This window comes from Heterodontus francisci, unplaced genomic scaffold (assembly GCF_036365525.1).
Source record: "Heterodontus francisci isolate sHetFra1 unplaced genomic scaffold, sHetFra1.hap1 HAP1_SCAFFOLD_51_2, whole genome shotgun sequence".
In the NCBI taxonomy this organism is placed as follows: domain Eukaryota; kingdom Metazoa; phylum Chordata; class Chondrichthyes; order Heterodontiformes; family Heterodontidae; genus Heterodontus; species Heterodontus francisci.
Genome location: NW_027141369.1, coordinates 4,601,044 through 4,619,087, shown reverse-complemented (window position 1 = coordinate 4,619,087; position 18,044 = coordinate 4,601,044).

The following is an 18,044-nucleotide window of genomic DNA, read 5'->3' as shown; positions in this document are numbered from 1 at the left end:
TTTCCTGAAAGGCAGTGTAACATTTGCCAACTTCCAATCTGATGGAAATTTTCTGACCCCCTCCCACACCCACTGCAATATTACAGGGAACGGGGGTGGGGATAAACAGCCTGTCTGCCCCAGGCCAATCAAGGCCCTTAATTGGCCAATGAACAGCCACTTATGGGCCTCCTCTCTCTGCTGCAGGTATTGTATCCTCGGTTGGGTTGGGGGCGGGGAGGCAATGTGGCAAAGGCACCAAGAACCCTGCCTGATAAAACCAGGCATCTTTCTTGCGGGCTGCGGGGGGGGGGGGGTCCTCCTGATTAGGCACCCTGTTCCCCATGGAGGGCCACCCTCAAAGCTCCAACCGCTCCCATTGGGCACCCCCGGACCTTGTACCTGACCCCCCATTGCCTCAGACTTAAAGGCAACATTATATATTCTATCAGAACAGACTGAATGACAAATAACATAGCACTCCACAAAACTATAGTGTTCGAGTGAAATATATTGTCTCAGTTATATATTGCAGCCTGAGCTACACATTATATGCCAATCTAAAATCACATACAGTTTCAGACTGAGATACAGTATTTATTCCATAAATGCAAAATGAGCTATATGTTCCACAGGAGTTCATACTATTGAACAAGCCTGGGCTGTTTTCTCTAAGTGGTCACCTAATAGAAGCATTGCATAATATGAAGGGTTTCGTTAGGGTAGAGGTAGAGATGTTTCCCACTTGTGGTGGAGTCCAAAGCTGTCGATATGAAATAGTCAGTAATAAATTAAATAAATAACTCAGGGGAATCTTCTTTACCCTGCTTTGACAGCACTTGAGCTGCTGAACATTGTTACATTTAACATCAAGCTAAATGATTAAATGAGGCAAAAACAATTTGAGAGATTTGCTGATAGGATTAGATGAAGTAGGGTTGGAGTAACCTCATTGGAACTACCAGCACTTGGGCAGAAAAGCCTGTCTCTGTGCTGTAAATACTATGTAATTTTGTGTAGAGTGAATCCAGAATGACAAACTAACCCAGAGATTAATGGCTACTGAATGCATCCCACACACAGGCAGTACCAGAGACTGACAGATACTGAACAAAACCCACACTCACAGGCAGTACCAGAGACTGACAGATGCTGAACAAAACTCACACTCACAGGAAGTACCAGAGACTGACAGATACTGAACAAAACCCACACTCACAGGCAGTACCAGAGACTGACAGATACTGAACATAACCTCCACTCACAGGCAGTACCAGAGACTGACAGATACTGAACAAAACCCACACTCACAGGCAGTACCAGAGACTGACAGATACTGAACAAAACCCACACTCACAAGAGGTACCAGAGACTGACAGATACTGAACACAACCCACACTCACAGGCAGTACCAGAGACTGACAGATACTGAACATAACCTACACTCACAGGCAGTGCCAGAGACTGACAGACATTGAACATAACCTAAACTCACAGGCAGTACCAGAGACTGACAGATACTGAACAAAACCCACACTCACAGGCAGTACCAGAGACTGACAGATGCTGAACAAAACTCACACTCACAGGAAGTAACAGAGACTGACAGATACTGAACAAAACCCACACTCACAGGCAGTACCAGAGACTGACAGATACTGAACATAACCTCCACTCACAGGCAGTACCAGAGACTGACAGATACTGAACAAAACCCACACTCACAGGCAGTACCAGAGACTGACAGATACTGAACAAAACCCACACTCACAAGAAGTACCAGAGACTGACAGATACTGAACACAACCCACACTCACAGGCAGTACCAGAGACTGACAGATACTGAACATAACCTACACTCACAGGCAGTGCCAGAGACTGACAGACATTGAACATAACCTAAACTCACAGGCAGTACCAGAGACTGACAGATACTGAACAAAACCCACACTCACAGGAAGTACCAGAGACTGACAGATACTGAACAAAACCCACACTCACAGGCAGTACCAGAGACTGACAGATACTGAACATAACCTAACACTCACAGGCAGTGCCAGAGACTGACAGACATTGAACATAACCTACACTCACAGGCAGTACCAGCAACTGAAAATATTGAACGAAAAGTACACACGCGGACAGTACCTGAGACTGACACGTACTGAACAAAACACACACTCACAGGCAGTACCAGAGACTGACAGATGTTATGTCCATCCCAAATGCACAACAGAAACAATAACTGAGAGATCCAACAGAAATCCAACACTTACATATAATACCAGTGACTTAAAGGTACAGAATTAATCGCACTCTCAAATATAGTGCATGTGACTGGGATACAGAATGAGTCTATACTGACACATAGTACCAGGGAATGACAGATACAGAATGAATCACACAGTCACATACAGCAACAGGGACATTTTGGCACAGTATGAATCTGACAGTCGTGTACAGAAACAGAGGCTGACAGATATCAAATGAAACCCACACACACATACAGTGACACTGAGAGCTTTAACATATATGCCACATTCATATATAGTACCAGAGATTGACAGATACAGAATGAATTCCACACACACAAACAGTTCCAGAGCCTTGTACATTCAGAGTGAATATCACACTTTGTACCACAGACTGACCAATGCAGCATGAATCCCACACTCCCACTCAGTAATAGAGACTGACAGCCACAAATACAGAATGATTCTCATTCTCATGTACAGGACAACTGACTGATTTGCCACAATGGTGTCTCTAATCTTTGGGCAAACTCAGTGTAATAACAACTTGTCTCCATTCCCAGTATTTCTAAATCCCACCTGTCCTCCATAATCTGAACAATTATTGCATGTCGTGTTGACTGTCTGATCTGTAAACTGCACTGCATCACAGATTGCTGACATTTGCTAGCTGAAAGTGAGAACTGCAACATAGAAGCAGAAATTGGCACAGCCTGTCAGGGTTAATAAACAGGTAATGTGAGGTAATAAACGTTGTAATAAACTCATATTGCTTCACATTTTTATACTGAAAATAAAAGTAATCAATTCTTAATAAAAATGTTTATTACATTGATCTGATATTTGTAAATGTGCCCTGTTATATATTACACTACATTGAGCAGTATTTCTGTCTGATTTTTCAGGATACTATTTGCATTACTTCAAATAAAGAAAACATAACTACACAAAGAACTGAGCACAATGCTGAAAGTTTCACAGCAAACAGTCAAAAGGGAAAGAGATAACATATCGAAAGAAAAAAAGCTAAAATGCTGAAAACACTCAGCCAGTCCGGAAACAACTGTGGAGAAGAGAAGCTCGGGTTAATGGTCCAGTTCTGTGACCCTTCTATAGACCTGAAACATTGCTCCTCCCTTCCTCTCTCCACAAATACTGCTGGAACTGCTGAGTGTTTCCAGAATCTTCTGTTATTCAGATTTCTAGCGGCTGCGGTATTTCTCTTTTTGAAGAATAAAACAATTCCTGGGAGGGAATGAAAGTTTACATAAGAAATAAGAGCAGGAGTGGCCACTCTGCCCATTGAAATAGTTCCACCATTCAATAATATAACAGCTGTTCTCCTTCCTCAACTCCATCTTACCACACTGGCACAGCCCCCTTGATTCCCTTAATATCCAAAAACCTATCGATTTCTCTTGAATATACACAATGATTGAGGATCCAGAGCTCTCTGGGATAGAGAATTCCATAGATTCATAACCCTTTGACTGAAAAGAAAATCTCCTCTTCTCAGTCAAATATGACCAAGCCCTTTAGACTGAGACTGTAACCCTACATTCTAGATTGCCCAGCTAGAGGAAACATCCTCCCAGCATTTACCATGTCAAGCCACTGAGCATTTTATCTGCCAGTGAGATTACCTCTCACTCTACTGAGTTCTGGGGAACAGAGGCCGAGTCTATTCAATCTCTTCTCATAGGACAATCCCCTCATCCTGGGAAGCAGCCTAGTGGCACGTCTCTGTACTCCCTCTAAGGAAAGTATATCCTTCCTTAGATAAGGGGACCAAAACTGCACAGCACTCCAAGTGTGATCTCACGCTGTATAATTGCAATAAATACTCATACTCTAATCTCTTTGCAATAAAGACAAACATATCATTTGCTTTCCTAATTGGTTGAGTACCTGCACGTAAACTTTCTGTGATCCCTGGACAAGGACACTCGGGTCCCTCTGAATGTAAACATTTCCCATTCTCTCACTAATTTCAAAAATGTTCTGTATTGCTGTTTTAGATTAGAGATACAGCACTGAAACAGGCCCTTCGGCCCACCGAGTCTGTGCCGAACATCAACCACCCATTTATACTAATCCTACACTAATCCCATATTCCGACCAAACATCCCCACCTGTCCCTATATTTCCCTACCACCTGCCTCTGCAAGTGACAATTTATAATGGCCAATTTACCAATCAACCTGCAAGTCTTTTGGCTTGTGGGAGGAAACCGGAGCACCCGGAGAAAACCCACGCAGACACAGGGAGAACTTGCAAACTCCACACAGGCAGTACCCGGAATCGAACCCAGGTCCTTGGAGCTGTGAGGCTGCGGTGCTAACCACTGCGCCGCCCTGCCAAAGTGCGTAACTGTACACTTCTCCCCATTATATTCCATCTCTCACATTCTTGCCCACATACTTAGTCTGTCTAAATCCCTTTTTTCCCCCTTTGCATCCTCCTCACTGTTTACTTTGCCACCTCACTTTATATCATCGGCAAACATGGATAACATTACATTCGGTCACCTCATCTAAGTCATTGATACAGAATGGAAATAACTGAGTCCCGAGCACCAATCCTTGCAGTATCCAATTACTTACAGCTTTCCTGCCGAAAATGACTGGGTTATTCCTACTCTCTGTTTTTTGTCTGTTAACTACTACTCAATCTATACTAATATATTATCCCCAAATTGCATGGGACCTACATTGGTGTAATAACTACTTGTTTGATAACTTATTGAATGCTTTTTGAAAATCCAAACAGACGACATCCACTGGTTCCCCTTATCTGCCCTGGCAGTTACAACCTCTACATATTCTAATAATTTATCATTGACGATTTCCTTTTAATAAATCCATGTTGACTCTGCCCAACCATATTCTGATATTCCACATCACCCTTTACCACGTCTGTAATAATAGATTGTAGCATATTCCCCATTGCTGATGTCAGGCAAACTGGCCTCTAGTTCCTTGCTTTCTCTCTCCTTCCTTTCTTGAATAGTGTGGATATGTTTGTTACCCTCCAATCCACAGCTTCCAGAATCCAGGAATTGTTATTTTTATAAGCAATGGGAATAGCTGTGGGAAAATGAATCTGAGTAATTCTATTCTGAGTCCACTGTATGATTCAGGTCAAATAATAATTATCAATAAAAAAGGAGTAAAATCAGAGTTCAATTGAACTTTAATTTGAAGGAAATCAGTGTTGGAAATATGTTTATTCAAATTATACACTTCTTGGTTTGGGAAACAAAATTCCTTTGAGACAGTACCCAACTCAGTTCCTATCTTTCAGTTTCTCATCTGAGGAATTTAAGGAACGCCAAACCGAAATGGCTGGGAATCAAACCCGGGCACAGCTGCTTGGAAGGTCATTGACCTGAAACATTAACTCTGTTCTCTCTCCACAGATGCTGCCTGACCTGCTGAGTATTTCCAGCATTTTCTGTTTTTATTCCAGCTGTTTGGAAGGCAGCTATGCTCACTGCTCGAACAGCATCGCTCACATGGAGCAATACATTGAGTCTTTCTGTGGATTTTGGGACTGTGCCGCTGTCTTTTGGTCGCTGATGCTATAATCACAGCCAATAAAATACTCAGCTCAGTTCCAGGTGTTTGAAACTGGTGAACTGAAAGGTGACATGAAGAAAAACATTTTCATGGAGTGAATGATTAGGATCGGGGATGCCTGATAGGCTGAAGAAGGCAGATTCAATCATAGCTTTCAAAAGGGAATTGGATAAGTAATTGAAATGAAAAATATGCAGGGCGGAAGAAAGGCCAATAAGCTGGCATGGAATCAATGGGTTGAATGGCCTCCTATTGTGTTGTAACTATTCACTGATACTGTGAGTCTAAGACCAAAATTTGATTAAAGACCTGTTTCAGCCTAGTTACTGTTACAGATCTCAAACAGAGTTTGGCTGTTTATCAGGGTGTTTCTGAACAGCAATAAATCACAATTTTACAGCACAGAAAGAGTTCATTTGAACAATTGTGCCCGTGGCCGCTCTTTGAACGAATTATCTAATCAGTTCCACCTCCCTGTCATTTTCACATTGCCCTGTAATTTCCCCATCAAGTAATGATTCAATTCCCTCAGGAAAGTTATTATTGAATCTGTTTTCACCTCCCTTTTCAAGCAGTACATTTCTGATCATCAGAACGCGTGTTAAAATATCACCTCGTCTCCCCCTCTGATTCTTTTAACAATTCTGTGTCCACTGGTTACAGACCCTTCTGCCAGTGGGAACAGTTCCTCTTAAACCCATTACAATGTAGAACACAACTATTAAATATTACATTAACATCTCTGCTCCAAGAAGAATTAATCCAGCTTTGCTATTCTTTCCCGCATCTCTTGAACCATTCTGGTCAATCTCCTCTGCACTCTCTCTCAGGCCTTGATATCCCTGCTGAAGTGTGGAACCTAGAATTAGAAATGCTCCAGCTGAGGCCGATAACTAGTGATTTAATTTATAAAAGTTCAGCATAAACTCCTTGTTTGTGACCCGTATTCCCATTTCTGGTTTCTAACCCAGTGTCGGCTCTGAGCTGTTGAAACTGCCTGAATAAATATTTCCGCCCAACAAAGCGCTCAATTTAGAGAGGCCGGAATGTGAGAAGTTGCTGAAAATAAGGGATCCTCACAGCCAGGTGACATTTCCCAGTGGATTTTTCAATAGAAACTGGGGCTGGAGAGAGTCTTTGGGAAATGTAATTCCTGAATGAAGTGAGAGAGTTTGTGATTGGTTGCAGATGTTAAATCTGATTGGATGGTGAAAGAGACCAATTCGAGTATTACAATATCAAACCATTGTGACATCACTCCCAATCACAATCTTTACTTTCCCCCATCCCTCATTAGCATAGAGCTGTGGGATTGTCTATTTAATCCGCACTCGGAAGGGGTTTGGTTTATTTCTGTGTCTGAAATTGAAACTGAAGATGGTTGAGGAGAAGAAGAAAGCAGCTGCTAAGAAGGGCGCCAAGAAAACTGTGAGCAAACCGTCAGAAAAGGGCGGCAAGAGGCAGAGAAAGTCGAGGAAGGAGAGTTACTAAATCTACATCTACAAAGTGATGAAGCAGGTTCACCCCGACACCGGTATCTCCTCCAAGGCCATGAGCATCATGAACTCGTTTGTGAACGATATTTTCGAGCGCATCGCGGGTGAGGCTTCCCGCCTGGCCCATTACAACAAGCGCAGCACCATCAGCTCCCGGGAGATCCAGACCGCCGTGCACCTGCTGCTGCCCGGGGAGCTGGCCAAGCACGCCGTGTCGGAAGGGACAAAGGCGGTGACCAAGTACACCAGCTCCAAGTAAAACTGCACAATGGACTGAAAAACATCCCAAACACAACGGCTCTTTTAAGAGCCACCCACAATCTCTCTGAAAAAGCTGCATCCGAACATCTCTATTAAATCACTTAAAGACAATGTATAATATAATAAGGATCTTACTGCTGTGTTTGCTGTCCCATCAACCTTACAAGAACTCATAATCTGCTCACCCATCTTCACTTTTTTGCTTAAAGCTGTTATTGTACTGTTTTTTTTCACAGACCCTGAATGACCGCATTAACAGCTGCTTTCAGTGTTGAGGGTTGGACCTTAATCCCTTAATGATTTTATTAACAGCAACTCTCTGCAGTGCAACAGCCTGGGATGGGATTATTACAGAGCAGGTTAAGGGCAGTTCCAGAACTCGTTCCGGCTCCCTCTTTTCACAGAAGGACACTAAGCTCTGATTGAAAACTAAACAATGTTTCACTTCAGGCCAATGCAATGAACAGGGATTTATTCCCAACAGGGCCAGTTTGAAAGCGATTGGAGAATGAGCCACAATTTAAACAACATTTTACAAGTTGAATAAAAGAAAATACAGAGAAGGGATTTTAAATTTTTGACGAAGAATTACATTTATTTTCATCCGCTCCTTTCCGGCAATGAAATTGGCGGGCTTTTTGAAATTGAACAATTCTCTGCTTCTGATGTCGTGGCGGGTAAATCCCGCCCTCTTCTGTTTGTCAGTGACCTGATTATTGGTGAATATAGGCAAATGAAGTGAATTAGGTACCGACCAATGAGGAAAATTCTCAATCTATAAGTAAAGTAAATGCTGCGTAAATTAACCATTCTTTGTGAAAGCATTTGTGAGATTGTGGAAATGTCTGGAAGAGGAAAGACCGGCGGGAAAGCTCGGGCCAAGGCCAAGTCTCGCTCCTCCCGGTCTGGACTGCAGTTCCCGGTGGGCCGTGTTCACAGACTCCTGAGAAAGGGCAACTATGGTGAGCGTGTGGGTGCCGGAGTCCCGGGCTATCTGGCTGCTGTGCTCGAGTATCTGACTGCTGAAATCCTCGAGCTGGCCGGTAATGCGGCCCGGGACAACAAGAAGAGCCGCATCATCCCCAGACACCTGCAGCTGGCCGTGCGCAACGACGAGGAGCTCAACAAGCTGCTGGGAGGAGTGACCATCGCTCAGGGCGGGGTGCTGCCTAATATCCAGGCCGTGCTGCTGCCCAAGAAAGCCAGCGTTCAGAGCTCCCAGAAAAAGTAAAGCGGCCAAAATGTCATCTAATAACCCAAAGGCTCTTTTCAGAGCCACCCACAGTCTCTGTGAAAGGGCTGATTATTGTCTAATTCCAGCATGTCAGTAACAGAACAGAATAGGAACTGTTTAAAATGTTTAAGTAACTATTTCAGTGACTTCTCAGTGTGTCCCCCTGAATCCTGTGTGAAGGGGAATTACCCATCGTCTGTAACTTATCACTTCCACACCGAGTTTGAGTTATTGGTCCCTTAAGGATTGCTGAATGGAGTCTTTTCCCATGGAGTGGGAAATAAATGTCAGGTTAAAACTGTGCGTAAAATAGCGCCTGGAATTTGTGGCGATAAAAGCGGAATAAAAAATGGTCAAGGTTACGGGAAAATATTTTACCAACAAATTTAAATAGATTTTCCAGTAATCGCTTCTTTTCGACACTGAAATTGGCGCCTTTTTCGAATTCAAACTGTGTTAGGACGACAATTTAAGCCAATGATTTGCTGTGTTTTCTAATTCGAGGCTCTGCGATTGGTAAAGACATGCGAATGGGAAGAGGGTGACCAATCAGAAATGAGCGCGGGCTCAAACCGGGAATTCCAGAGTGATGTGGCTTTTCACTGAGGGCATGTGTGGACTGGGGAAATAACTAAATGTGGAGCCTCAGGCGCTGTTTACACAGCCCGTTTAGAAAATCAAATCCACTGCACATCCTTGCTGCAATTGAAATGTCAAACTCTGCGATTCCAAGTTTCTACCCGAACACAGCGCAGATTTATTCCAGACAGTTCTGAACAGCCTATCCGATCTCCCGTTTCCAGGTCACTGCTCTCTCTGTGAGGCGGTGGGTGGCTCTTAGAAGAGCCTTTGTTGTGTGTTTGCAGGAAAGGGTCGAGTTGTTCAACCGCCGAATCCGTAGAGAGTGCGGCCCTGCCATTTCAGAGCGTACACCACATCCATGGCAGTGACCGTCTTGCGCTTGGCGTGCTCAGTGTAGGTGACCGCATCCCTGATCACATTCTCCAGGAAAACCTTCAACACCCCGCGAGTCTCCTCATAGATCAAACCCGAGATCCGCTTGACCCCGCCACAGCGAGCCAGGCGGCGGATTGCTGGTTTGGTGATGCCCTGGATATTCTCATGAAGCACTTTGCGGTGCGGCTTTGCTCCCCCTTTGCCCAGTCCTTTGCCTCCTTTACCTCTGCCTGACATTTTTTTATTTCCAAAATATACTTTATTCTTAAAAATCTGTAAAAATTACATTCCCAAACAGTTTAAAACAGCATCAAGTCAACAAATACCAACAGTGCAAAGGTGATCCGTTTCCTTCTATACAATTTTGAGTTGCCTCACAACCCTTCCATTTCATTGTCATGCCATATACATTTTTACATTTACAGCACAAAAAGTTTTCCCGATACAGTTCGAGGGGTTTACCATGGATCCAGCCCCTCCGTTCAGCTTGGTGGGGGGACCTTACACAGTGGTCTTTCCACATTGAGCCTTTGCTGCGGCTGCCCCAAGCTTTAGTGCGTCCCTCAGCACGTAGTCCTGGACCTTGGAATGTGCCAGTCTGCAACATTCGGTCGTGTACAACTCTTTGCGCTGGAAGACCAGCAAGTTTCGGGCAGACCAAAGGACTTCTTTCACCGAGTTGATAGTGTTCCAGCAGCAGTTGATGTTTGTCTCGGTGTGCGTCCCTGGGAACAGCCCGGAGAGCACAGACTCCTGTGTTACAGAGCTGCTTGGGATGAACCTTGACAAAAACCACTGCATCTCTTTCCACATCTGCTTTGCAAAGACACATTCCAGGAGGAGGTGGGTAACCGTCTCTTCCCCACCACAGCCACCGTGGGGGCATTGTGCAGAGGGGGCGAGACTTCGGGTGTGCATGAAGGATCTGACGGGGAAGGCTCTTCTCACCACCAGCCAAGCTACGTCTTGGTGCTTGTTTGAAAGTTCTGGTGATGAGGCATTCTGCCAAATGACTTTGGCGGTCTGCTCGGGGAACCATCCGACAGGATCCCCCGTCTCCTTCTCCCGTAGGGCCTTGAGGACATTCCGTGCAGATCACTGCCTGATGGCTCGGTGGTCAAAGGTGTTTTCCCGCAGAAACTGCTCCACGAAGGATAGGTGGTACGGCACAGTCCAACTTGATGGAGCGTTCTGCGGCAATGTGACCAGGCCCATCCTTCGCAACACCAGGGACAGATAGAACCTCAGCACGTAGTGACACTTGGAGTTTGCGTACTGGAGATCTACATACAGCTTGATGCAGCCGCACACGAAGGTGGTCATCAGGATGAGGGCCACGTTGGGTACATTTTTCCCGCCCTTGTCCAGTGATTTGAACATCGTGTCCCTCCGGATCCGGTCCATTTTAGATCCCCAGATGAAGCGGAAAATGGCTCGGGTGACTGCCACAGCGCAGGACTGGGGTATGGGCCAGACCTTCGCCACGTAGAGCAGCACAGGGCGGCACAGTGGCGCAGTGGTTAGCACTGCAGCTTCACAACTCCAGCAACCCGGGTTCAATTCTGGGTACTGCCTGTGTGGAGTTTGCAAGTTCTAGCTGTGTCTGCGTGGGTTTCCTCCGGGTGCTCCGGTTTCCTCCCACGTGCCAGAGACTTGCAGGTTGATAGGTAAATTGGCCATTATAAATTGCCCCTAGTGTAGGTAAGAGTCCTTTCCTATCCTGAGTGGTGTGAAACAGGGCTGTGTTCTCACACCCACACTTTTTGGGATTTTCTTCTCCCTGCTGCTTTCACATGCGTTCAAATCCTCTGAAGCAGGAATTTTCCTCCACACAAGATCAGGGGGCAGGTTGTTCAACCTTGCCCGTCGAAGAGCGAAGTCCAAAGTACGGAAAGTCCTCATCTGAGAACTCCTCTTTGCTGACGATGCTGCTTTAACATCTCACACTGAAGAGTGCCTGCAGAGTCTCATCGACAGGTTTGCGGCTGCCTGCAATGAATTTGGCCTAACCATCAGCCTCAAGAAAACGAACATCATGGGGCAGGATGTCGGAAATGCTCCATCCATCAATATTGGCGACCACGCTCTGGAAGTGGTTCTAGAGTTCACCTACCTAGGCTCAACTATCACCAGTAACCTGTCTCTCGATGCAGAAATCAACAAGCTTCCACTGCTATGTCCAGACTGGCCAAGAGAGTGTGGGAAAATGGCGCACTGACACGGAACACAAAAGTCCGAGTGTATCAGGCCTGTGTCCTCAGTACCTTGCTCTACGGCAGCGAGGCCTGGACAACGTATGCCAGCCAAGAGCGACGTCTCAATTCATTCCATCTTCGCTGCCTTCGGAGAATACTTGGCATCAGGTGGCAGGACTATATCTCCAACACAGAAGTCCTTGAAGCGGCCAACACCCCCAGCTTATACACACTACTGAGTCAGCGGCGCTTGAGATGGCTTGGCCATGTGAGCCGCATGGAAGATGGCAGGATCCCCAAAGACACATTGTACAGCGAGCTTGCCACTGGTATCAGACCCACCGGCCGTCCATGTCTCCGCTATAAAGACGTCTGCAAACGCGACATGAAATCGTGTGACATTGATCACAAGTCGTGGGAGTCAGTTGCCAGCATTCGCCAGAGCTGGCGGGCAGCCATAAAGACAGGGCTAAATTGTGGCGAGTCGAAGAGACTTAGTAGTTGGCAGGAAAAAAGACAGAGGCGCAAGGGGAGAGCCAACTGTGCAACAGCCCCGACAAACAAATTTCTCTGCAGCACCTGTGGAAGAGCCTGTCACTCCAGAATTGGCCTTTATAGCCACTCCAGGCGCTGCTTCACAAACCACTGACCACCTCCAGGCGCGTATCCATTGTCTCTCGAGATCAGGAGGCCCAAAAGAGAAGAAGTGTAGGTAGGTGGTAGGGAAATATAGGGACAGGTGGGGATGTGGTAGGAATATGGAATTAGTGTAGGACTAGTATAAAATGGGTGGTTGATGGTCGGCACAGACTCGGTGGGCCAAAGGGCCTGTTTCAGTGTTGTATGTCTGAACTAAACTAAACTAAAACTAAACAACGTGATCGCCTCGCACCTGATAACCAGGTTCTTACCCACAATGGAGAGAGATCGCTGCCCCCACATGCTCAACTTTTGTTGTACCTTGGCTACTCGCTCCTCCCAGATCTTGGTGCACGGAACTGCCCTTCCGAACCATATCCCCAGCACCTTCAGGTAATCTGACCTGACGGTGAAGGGGACAAAGGATCGGTCAGCCCAGTTCCCAAAGAACATGGCCTCGCTCTTGCCGTGGTTAACTTTGGCTCCCGAGGCCAGTTCGAACTGGTCGCAGATGCTCATCAGTCAGCGCACGGACAGCGGATCCGAGCTTCTGCCTGACATGATAATTCTTCACTCAGTTCACTGCTGGATATGAGAAACAGAATCCTTCAGGCTCCTTTTTATAGCGGCCACCCGGACCTGGCTGAGAAGTGCAGTGAGGGGAGGAGACAGAGTGAAGATTAAACAGAGAGCGGGAGGGGAGGAGACACCCAGAGTGACAGACAGAGAGAGAACGGCCCCTCATCTTTCAGCTCCACCTCCAGTTTGCTCCGGGCTGCCAATTTCAAACCCTTTATTAACAGTAGAACCGAAACCCAGCTCTCCACACAAACCCTTCCAGACTCGGCCTTCACAGTCAAAGCTTTCCAGAAAGCCGGAGCTTTTAAATATGATCCTGCTACAATTAACACTCAGTAATATTCCCACCTAAACGCAGTCCATTCTATAACAAGAAACCTCCTCAGTAACATCACCATTTCCATACACATCCGCTTCCAGCAGTTTACAAACATCTTATTGCAGCTGTGTGGGGAATCTCCTGTGTTAAGATTGGAGTTGGAAAGCGGCCTTTACCTGGCAGTGTTACCGTCTCACACTGAATCTGCCAGACATCCTGTTCTCTTTATTGTGAGAGAGAATGTGTGGATTTAGGAAATGTTCATTTGAAATGATCTCTATTGAGAACGAGCCCGGCCGTGGGACAGGTATTCCAGTGCAAAGAGCTGTCCATGACCGAGTGTTGCAGACTGGCACATTGCAACATCCAAGACTATGTGCTGGACGCATTAAAGCTTGGGGAAGCCAGCATGGAGTCTCAACGGGGAAAGGCTGAAGTCTAAGACAATGTATGTCAGCCAAGAGCGACGTCTCAAGTCATTCCATCTTTGCTGCCTCCGGAGAATCCTTGGCATCATGTGGCAGGACTGTATCTCCATTGCAGAAGTCCTCAAGGAGGCCAACATCCCCAGCATATACACCCTACTGAGCCAACGGCGCTTGAGATGGATTGGCCATGTGAGCTGCATGGAAGATGGCAGGATTCCCAAGGACACATTGTGCAATGAGCTCGCCACTGGTATCAGACCCACCGGCCGTCCATGTCTCTGCTTTAAAGACGTCTGCAAACGCGACATGAAGTCCTGTGACATTGACCACAAGTCGTGGGAATCAGTTACCAGTGTTCGCCTGAGCTGACGGACAGCCATAAAGGCGGGGCTGAAGTTTGGTGAGTTGAAGAGACTTAGCTGTTGGCAGGAAAAAAGACAGAAGCGCAAGGAGCGAACCAAGTGTGTAACAGCCCCGACAACCAATTTTATCTGCAGCACCTGTGGAAGAGTCTGTCACTCTAGAATTGGCCTTTAAAGCCACTCCAGGTGCTGTTTCACAAACCACTGACCACTTCCAGGCGCTTACCGATTGCCTCTCGAGACAAGGAGGCCAAAGAAGGCCATTGTGCAGTGAGGGACTGGAACCCATGTAAAACCCCTTGGGCTGTATGCACCAGAGAATGTTTGATGTATAATGTAATTACTGTAAATATAACCTGTGCAGACAGATATAGTGAGATACCTCATGTACTGTAGTGAAAGAAATTGATCTGTATTGCATCTTATGTAATATCAAATTTGGCCTGCTTTGCAATGTACTTCCACAAATTTTATGAATAAAATACATTTTGTGCAAAAGAAAGCAGCTTTCCTGTCAACACACACCTTGTCTCAGGGCACAGCTCTAAGCACAACTTTCCTGTGATCTTGTCACAACCAACTTCACGCTATATCTTCCGACACCCGTACTTTACAGTCTGTCAATCTAAAATCAAAAGACCTTGTGTTTATTTCTCCTTTCTTTTCATTTCTCCTCTATTCTTCTCAATCACTCCCTTCAACAGTCCTATTCAGATCAAGGTGGAATGTGAATAGTTTCACAACTCACCTGACTCGATTATTACCTTTCTCTTCTCTTGTCTCATTCAATGGGAAAGTTTTATTCACCAGTCTGTTGCTGTTTTACACTCTTGCCATACCATCTGGTATTGCATCCATCTGAATTCTGTGCTTTCATGGCCTTATATTTCTTTTCCACTTCTGAGTGATTTGTTTTCTTCAGTTTCATTCAACCAGGCTGGACCACAAGGAAGTTTGGAACCTTTGCCTTGGACGGGTCCACGTTGATCCATTACATTCAGAATCATCTCCTTCAAATAATTCCATAGTAGAACTACAGTAACAACACAGCATCTGCTTCAAACACTCCTCCACATTTTATCTGTTCTGACTGTCAGCATCTCCAGCTCTTTTGTTTAAGTGGAACCCATCAGGTTTGTATAGGCTCCTTCTATTCTGAAAGCTGTGGCACTGGTTCGGGAAATGGAGCCCTGTTTGTCAACACTAAAGGCTCAGCCATGCTTGATTTGCCTCGTTCCCCTCTGTCTCTCTTAACTATCAAATGGCATGGGTAGTATTTCAGAAAGTACTAGAATGGAGGGAGTGCTGGGGACTCCAGGCCTATCCTGGAGGGATGGGGAAAACATCTTTAGAAATTTTCTGGAGAGAAATGTGATATGACAGGTCTCCAGGGACAGACCAAGGAGAGGATGTGTACATTGAATGGAAACATGACAAAAAGAGTTGGAGATTCAGGAACACAATCCTCTCTGATGGGGTACAGCCTCCCCTCTGCTATTTCTCTTTACAAGACACTTTTCCAGTTTAAATTTATGTAAAAGGTGGGTTAATTGCTCTCAGGGTGGGTGGGAGGAGAGGAGCCTCATTGGCCATGGGTGGGACAGGGAAAATGGAAAGAGAGAACCAGGATTCCGATCACTCTTCTGTGATGTCTGCTGGAAAGCGTCTGTGGATCAGATGCTGCCGGGGGCCCGTGGAGAGGGGAAGGGGATGGGAAACGGTGTGGGGTCATGGAGCGAGGAGGTGGAGAGGGAGCGTTCGTGGTACCACAGCCAACCCTCTGCCCAAACCAGACACCCACATCCCCTATCCCAGCATTAGAATGGCCAATTCATGGAGGCGGAGGGTGGCGATTCCCATTGGATTAATTTCTAATGTTCAGCGTCTTATCCTGATAAAATCACCAGTATTGAAGGAGGCCATTCTGCACTTATTCTCAGGTCATCGAGGGGTCATCTCTCCCCTTTCAGCTCCTGGCTGCAGATATGTTTGCTGTGAAATATGAGTAAAATGCGACGTATGTTTGCAGGTCTTTCTGTTTCTGTCCCGTTGCAGTCACAGGAACATTGAAATGGGGCTTGGCCATTCAGCTCCTCAAGCCTGTTGCACCTTTCAAGTAGATCGTGACTCAGCTGTATCTTAACTCCAGCTCTCTGCTCTGATTCCACAAACCCTCATACCCTCTCTGGATTAAAAATCTCTCAATTTCAGGTTTGAAGTTGTCAATTGACCCTCAGGTTTATCCGCTATTAAGCGGGAGAGTTCCAGACTCACACTGTCCTTTGCGGGAAAGAGTGTTTCCTGGCAGAATTCCTGAAAGGCCCAACTCTAATTTACTGGTTCTCCCCTTTCTTGTGGAACTGCTTGTTTCCAGCTCTGACCAAAGTCCACATCGCAGAACAACAGCTGTTCCTCTGATCCTGTCCTTTCAGCTTTGGATTTGAAGCCCATGTCTCTTTCCATGATGATTCTTTGTGCCCGATCTCTGTAATTGGGTTTGTTGTAAATCACTGGCAGCAGGAAGCAGAAGTGAGTGTGATCTGGGCACTGACAGGGAATGCTGCTTCTCATAGCTCTCTCATGGGGTGGTGTGGAGGGGGTGAGACTTGGGGGAGTTGAAAACCTTCATGTGTCACCAAGTTAGAATTTATGAATCAGTGTCTCAAATACTCCAGATAAAGAAAGGATCATCATCTGGTGTCACAGCAGGAGCACATCAGACTTCAGATCAGAAAGCTGTTTGTTGTAATATATTCTGGTGGCACACTCAGAGAAAATGGGCACCAAGCATGGCCAGTTCAAGCAAGTGTTTATTTATGTCTTTGCATCATCACCTCATCAACATAATATATAAATACATTACAGTACTTCCCACTTCAAAAGAAAAGTATTTTTCTTTTTGTTTCTCTTCAATGAACTTTATCGACAAATCAAGTTTAATAACTGGTTTACAACGTCTTTCTGATCTTACGGGTTTCGGTGTTGAGTCAGGTTTTGGATTGCTTGGTTTTGGTTCAGTATTTAAAGAAGACATTGTTTCTTTCTCAGAAATCGAAATTTCAGTCACTGAACCTGAACTGGTTCAAATCCTGGCATGAGCACGTGATCAAGCAGATCGAGCTCGTGATCAAGCAGATCTTGCTCATGTTTTGGTTCAGCCCTTGCTGAGATCATGTGATCTACATGGACATTTCTCACTTTTCCATCAATTTCAACCAAGTATCGTTTGGTTACACAAATTCAAAAAGCTCCCAGGGTGCACGGCAGGTTAATCATGTGACTAGTTCCTTATATGGAACAAAAATAAACACAAGAAATGCTGGAGATTTTTTTTTCCAAAATATACTTTATTCATAAAAATCTGTAAAAAATACATTACTTTTTTTTTCCAAAATATACTTTATTCATAAAAATCTTTAAAAATTACATTGCCAAACAGTTTCCAAACAGCACCAAAAAATACAAACATTGCAAGGGAGATCAGTTTCCTTCAATACTGTCATCTGTTTCTTCCCAACCCTTCCGTTTCACAATTGTCATGTCAATTACAGTTTTACATTTACAGCAATTGAGAATATTAACGATACAGTTCGAGGGGTTTCCCATTGATCCAGCCCCTCAGTCCAGCTTGGTGGGGGAACCTTACACTGTGGTCTTTCCCCATTGAGCCTTTGCTGCAGCTGCCCCAAGCTTTCGTGCGTCCCTCAGCACGTAGTCCTGGACCTTGGAATGTGCCAGTCTGCAACATTCGGTGGTGGACAACTC